Source organism: Acomys russatus, chromosome 32 (assembly GCF_903995435.1).
Source record: "Acomys russatus chromosome 32, mAcoRus1.1, whole genome shotgun sequence".
Lineage (NCBI taxonomy): Eukaryota > Metazoa > Chordata > Mammalia > Rodentia > Muridae > Acomys > Acomys russatus.
The window spans coordinates 49,002,388-49,009,068 of record NC_067168.1 but is presented as its reverse complement, the minus strand read 5'-3'; the positions used below and the strand labels follow the sequence as shown (position 1 = coordinate 49,009,068).

Sequence of the window (6,681 nt, the reverse complement as noted above, 5' to 3'; positions counted from 1 at the left end):
GGGGTCCCCGTAGCGCTGCGCCCGGCCGGGGCGCTCAGAGAACCGACTGGAAGGTAGCGCTAGGGGCGGCGAGCCTGTTGACGCTACGTAACCGGAGATCAGTCCTCGCGGAGAGGGTGCCGCCAGCACTGGGCCAGTGGCGCAATGGATAACGCGTCTGACTACGGATCAGAAGATTCTAGGTTCGACTCCTGGCTGGCTCGATATGTGCGAGTTCGTTTTTTGTTTTATTCTTATTTTTCCCCCTCTCCACAGTTATAAGGCCTCGTTGAAAAGAGTCATAGCTCGCATGTCAAGGTCAAATCTTGAATTTTAATATTTCCTTGCGCAAAATAATACCTTTTTAATTGTATTTGAAAGCCAGAGTTCTCTAAAACGGTTTGCAAATTTCCTCCCGTCCTTTGTTCTTAGTGGGCGTAGGAGTCTAACCCGTACACTTAGGAAAACACTCCTGAGAGCGGGAGTTTGCAATCTGCAGGTGTGGCCAATGTCTTCCCACGCGATGACGGAAACTCAGGGGGGGGACGCAGGCTCTTTGCAGGTGGAAAGCGGGCGGCACTGACGCGAGAAAGGCGAAGCTCCTGCTCTGCAGGGTGCTGACCTGGTTGCAGACCTGGAACAGGCGGCCTAGGCTAGCTCCGCCTGCAAAGCCAACCTGGGCCTCCTTTGCACAAGGAAACCTCAAAACTTCCGAGATTTCGCAATAAGAGGCCCAGGACTTGAGAAAGCCAGAAACAGATGTGACAAAGGAGAGGAGGACTCAACCTGTTCATTAACCAGTCCTTCATTCGATGATTAGGTTTGTCCTAGATAACATACCTCCCTCCCCAAGGGTTATTAAAAATGTGTCAAATACAGGAAAATATGGGGGCAGAATTAGCACCGGGCAAGGAGTGCAGGGGAAGGGGTGTGGCTCACTCTTGCAGTCCTGACTGCTGGTTACGAGGCTGGTCTGGAACTCAGAGTTCTGCCTGCCACTGCTTCCAGAGTTCTGGAATTTTAAGGTGCAAGACACCACACCTGGCTTCTACACTTGAGAGGCTTTTGTTTGTTTTTAATGAAGTTGCCATCTTGTTGTTGTTGGTTGGTTGGTTGGTTTTTTGGAGACAGGGTTTCCCTGTGTAGCCTTGGCTGTCCTGGAACTTGCTCTGTAGCCAGGCTGGCCTCGAACTCAGAGATCCACTTGCCTCTGCCTCCCAGAGTGCTGGGATCAAAGGAACGCCCTACCAAGTTATGGTGTTTTTGTTTGTCCTTTCATTTGTTGTCTGAGATTTAAGGCCATTAAATATTCTTTGAATATATTACAAAGAAAACTAGGTATTTTAAGCATAACTTTTATCTTGGAAAAAAATGAGTTGTTGCCAGTTTTAACACATAGAGAAAGAGAGAGACAGACAGACAGACAGACTGACTGACTGACTGACTGACTTATATAAGAGTGGGCCTTTACCTGACTTCAGAAATTTTTGCTACATGTTTTCAAATTGCTCTGTGGACAAATTGAAACACATACCTTCCGTCACCCGCATGTTTATACACATGCTAATCGGCATTAGACATACATGTTAAGGAACATAGGGTGTGTACAATAATGTCTGGTCTGTCTGATGGAGGCACAGTTACTGCTGCTGCTGTTCCAACACGGAGCTGAACACATTTCTCCTACTCCCTTGGCTCCGGCGTATTCGAACGCCTGAGGGTGCTTGGTATTTGACCACGATGGTGCTATCGCAGCCCACTCCAAGTCCCAGGTGTCGTGGTGGGTGGAGTGGACAGTGGCAGCAACATTTATAAGATGGGAAACAGCACACACTTCATATCAGGGCTTTTGTTTTCCTCCCCAGAGAGCTAGCTGCCCGTACATCACATGCTCCCGCTTTCCCGTACCACCACCCTCACAGTCAAGAAGAACCCATGTGTGTAAAATCTGCCTAGCTGCTCTCATCGCAGCACCGTGCTGTCCTGTGTCCTTAGGGCATCAGACTTGGCAGCCACGGAGCAGAAACCCAGAGAACAGTGAGTGACAAGTGTCTGTGTCACCTGCACACCCGGGCAGCTCTAGTCACACACCTGTCCCCATCACTGCATACCTGGACGGCTCTAGTCACATACCTGTCCCATCACTGCATGTCCCCTCTCCTGAGATGTGGCTGCTTCAAACCAAAAGGTCACTCACCTCTAGGGTCCTTTGGCTAAAACCTTTGCAGTAACAGACCCAACAAAGGAAGTGACTCCTATGATGGCAGCATTTGGAAGACCTGACTGAGGAAGCTTCTGCCCTTGGACTATGACTCCCTGAGGCCTCCTGGGTTTTTTATAGGCATTGGCCACCTTCAGTCCAGAGCCAGGCTTGCCCAACCTTTTTTTTTTTTTTTTTTAAAGATTTATTTGGGGGGCTGGAGAGGTGGCTCAGTGGATAAGAGCACTGTCTGCTCTTCCAGGGGTCCTGAGTTCAATTCCCAGCACCTACACGGTGTCTCATAACCATCTATACTGGAATCTGATGCCCTCTTCTGGCATTCAAGTGTCTATCCAGATGGAGTACTCATATATAAAATTAATAAAAATCTTTAAAAAAAAAAAAAAAAAAAAAAAGATTTATTTGGACATCAGCATTACAGATGGTTGTGAGCCACCATGTGGTTGCTGGGAATTGAACTCAGGACCTTTGGAAAAGCAGGCGGTGCTGTTAACCACTGAGCCATCTCTCCAGCCCCTTGCACAACCTTTTAACATTATAATACAACCTTGCCCACCACAAAGCTCAAGATCAAGAACTGAGCCACTGAGTTACAAATAAGTAAACAGTAAAACAAAGCTCTTGATGTTTTGAGTTTATTAGAGTTTTTATGTTTTGGCTGTATCCATAGCTGTTCTTCCCTGTACTAGCCAAGAACAGCAGGCTGGACACGCCGGGGGCACTGTCCTCAGGGTTGCCAGCGTAGTGCATGATCTCGGATGGTAATGGGCTTTTTGTTTTGTTCGTTCATTTGTAGCAAAGCAGGCAGGCACAGAGTGCACTATAAAGACAAGATTTGTTCCCCCGTAAGTACTGGATTCTTTTTCCTTTCTTTCTTGTGTTTGTTTGTTTGTTTGATTCTTGAGACAGGATTTCTCTGTATAGCACTGGCTGTCCTGGAACTCACTTTGTAAATCAGCTGTTCTTTGGTTTTTCGAGACAGGGTTTCTCTATGTAGCCTTGGCTATCCTCGACTCACATTGTAGACCAGGCTGGTCTCGAACTCACAGGGATCCATTTGCCTCTGCCTCCCGAGTGCTGGGATTAAAGACACCACCACCACCCTAATGCAGCCCACTGCACAGACTGGTACTGACTGGCTCTCTTCAGAGAACCAGTGGAAAAGCTGATGGTTGGGCTGCTACTGTGATCACTAGCAACAGACTGATTCTTGTCCATGACCTGAGTTCCCCAACGTCTGCCAGGACCTATAGAATGACGGCATGCTAATGCACAAGCTAGTACTGAGGAGCAAACAGCTCAAGTTAATTCATGCTGTGATTTCACTCCGAAACTCCACAGGCTCATGTTTCGATTGCTTGCTCCCCAGTTGCTGGTGCTGTTTTGGAAGGCTGTGGCATCTGGTTCTGGTCTGCCATGAATGAAGCTGTCCCATCATACCTGCTGTGACAAACTTAAGTCCCCTGACACCACAAGCCAAGATAAATCCTTCCTCCCTTAAGCTGCTTCTGTCAGCAACTTGGCCACAGCAGTGCAAAGTAACTAATACGGTACGCATGGATTTCAGAGCTCCATGCTGGGCACGATGGTGCACACCTGTCATCTCAGCATGTCAAGTAGAGGCAGGTAAACGTGAGTTCAAGGCCTAGCCTACTACAACATACTGTCTGTTTACTCTACACACAAAACACCCACTAACCACCATGAAGAGACTAATAGCCTACAAACACATGAAGCTTTACTGTCACAACACCTGGAAAAATTTTATATAACAGTAAAACTTGGAACAATTTTTCAGGAAGATAAAGAGGAAAATAATATCCTTTTGCAGTGAGATTTTTCACACACACACACACACACACACACACACACACACTGGAGAGATTGGTCACATCTGTTCTGTTTGTATTCAGAACAAAATATTGCTTAGTACATTTTATTCATTTTTTTTTTCTGTTAAAGTTACCTCCGAGGCTACCTGTAAACAAATTTAGGACTGATTCTTGGCAAAGAAAAATACAAAAAATTGGTCTTCTGGCTTTTTCTTAACATGTATGCACAAGTAATGTGCAGGCATATATGCATGTGGAACCCAAAAGACTGCCTCGGGTACCCGCCTTCTTTGGAACAAGACCTTCCAGCCTCAAGCTCACAAACTGGGCTAAGCTGGTGACCATCAAGCCCCAGGGGTCCGCCTGCCCTCATCTCCCCAGAACTAAGGTTATAGAAGCACAGCACTGCACCTGGCATTCTTACGTGGCCTGTGAGAGCCAGACTCATGCAAGCACCTAACTGAGCTCTCTCTCTCCTCCTGAGATTTTTTACAAGGCTATTGTGCAACCAGAGTTTGGAGTCCAGTCTCACACTGTTCTCTGCAAGGGATCTAACTGGTAGACCACACTTTTACTAGGTGACAAAAGGGTGCTACGGAACAGTACTTAATGTCTGCAAAGCACCATGGACTCTGAAACTTCTTAGCAATCCTGGTTTGTGTTTTGTGTGATTGACGGCCATGCAAACAAAGCACACAGTACTTGAAGGTGTTCAGAACATTGTGATTCGTCTGGTCAGCCACCTGGGAGACCCTCACAGGCAGGCCTCAGATAAAGGGCCTTCACTTAGGCACTAGCCAGGGGAATGGAAAGTCTGCCATGCCCAACACGTAGCCAGTAACTCTGTTCAGACAGAATGGGGCTGAATGTGGACGAGGGTGACAGAGGCTAGCCCTGGGTCTGAATGTGGACGGTGGTGACAGAGGCTAGCCCTGGATCTGAATGTGGATGGTGGTGACAGAGGCTAGCCCTGGATATGAATGTGGACGGTGGTGACAGAGGCTAGCCCTAGGTCTCAATGTGGATGGTGGTGACAGAGGCTAGCCCTAGGTCTCAATGTGGATGGTGGTGATAGAGGCTAGCCCTAGGTCTCAATGTGGACGGTGGTGACAGAGGCTAGCCCTGGATCTGGGATCAGCCACCATCTCCTCGGTTTAAATCCAAGGTACAAGAGTGGTACAGGAATCTTGAAAAATCTCCTTGTGCTAACTTTCAAAACATAGTCCCCCTCCTGAGTGCCTGTTTTCTTCCTGCATACATATAATCTCCTTACAGATCTGGCCAAAATTTATAGCCCATTTAAAATCCCAGATAAGTGAACATATTTTCATGGTTCTAGTGCACAGGCCTGAGATGGAGAGAAACAAGGACTGTGGGACCTCCTAGTGGTGCCTTCTCCAGAAAACAACAGTCCCGGGGATCTGGGAAGTCTGCAAATTCTTTATTGTTCTTTTTCAATAATATAAAATGTAGTATTTGCAAACACATCTGAATCATCTCAATCAGGAATTTCATTTAAAAAAATTAATCACAGAATTTTAAATTATTCAATTTGCAAACACATCCCTTCTACTTCTGATACTGATTCCACTGCAGTTTTCTTCAACCGTTTTGACCTGAAATTAGACTAGACCATAACCTCAAAGATGGCAAAAACATATAGGCTCATTTCCTTCCCCCCGCCAGCCTTGCCAGAGCCCAGGTAGGTAACGTGAAGGGGAGAACGGTACGGACATGCTTCATCGTCCAAGCCTGCTGCTGGGTACGCAGCCTGACTGGCACAAGTGAGACACTGCAGCCTTCCTGCCTCAAGCCACAGGCACTCCCTGAAGGTAGTAGAGAGTAGCTGAAAACCCACTGCGTTTTTGTTTTTCTAGTTTTACCTATCTGAACTACCAAGGAGACACTAACCTTCAGCCTCAGGAAGTGATAGGCAGAGTTAATTTCATTTTTCAGTTCTGGGTGGGCTTTTGTTTTTCTTCTCTTTCAAAATTTTTTGAGGGGGTCAGGGCCTCATGGAGTTGAGCACGGCCTTGTCGAACCCCAACTTCGCAGACTTCAGCCCCTCAAATGTCGGGAGGACAGGAATGCCCACACACTCAGCTCAGACGAGGTCTCCCTCTTAGCCCAGCTACTCGAGGAGCCAGCATGCAGAGGCACTTGGGGCCAGAATGCTGGCTCAGGGTCATCTAGTCTCAGGTGACCTTGCTTTGTGACTGCACTGCTTAGCGGCAGCCAAGACCAGGAGACTGGCCACCGTCTCCAACATGACGGGTGAACAACTCTTTGACCTGTGATTTGGTGAGAACTATCTGTGAGGTATGTTTTGTGTGTGGAAAAAGGTAGAGAGAAATAATGAAGGAAAAACCAGACAAAAGCATGTACCTTATATTGGTTTCTTCAAACCAAATGAATGTCTGTACTAAGAAGTGAGCAAGAGAGATACCTCTGAAACAAGCTTGGTAACCTCTTCCGCATTCCCTCCGGTGCTAGCTTTGAGATTCCCCACACAAAAACTTTCCTTTCAGAAGGAGCTCTCAGCGGGCAGTGGTGGCACACATCTTTAATCCCAGCACTCAGGAGGCAGAGACAGGCGGATCACTGTGAGTTCGAGGCCAGCCTGGTCTACAGAGTGAGTCCAGGACAGCC

The 6,681-nt window shown here is 47.4% G+C and overlaps 1 protein-coding gene and 1 non-coding gene across 2 annotated transcripts in view; one reads left to right on the top strand and one right to left on the bottom strand.

Moving 5' to 3' along the window:
- The window catches only part of LOC127184023 (phosphatidylinositol-3-phosphatase SAC1), a 142,306-nt gene that overhangs the window by 53,076 nt on the left and 82,549 nt on the right, over nucleotides 1-6,681 (bottom strand). The window lies entirely within an intron of this gene.
- Trnar-acg (transfer RNA arginine (anticodon ACG)) lies at nucleotides 131-203 on the top strand. The gene has a single exon. It is a non-coding gene; the product is annotated as a tRNA-Arg (tRNA).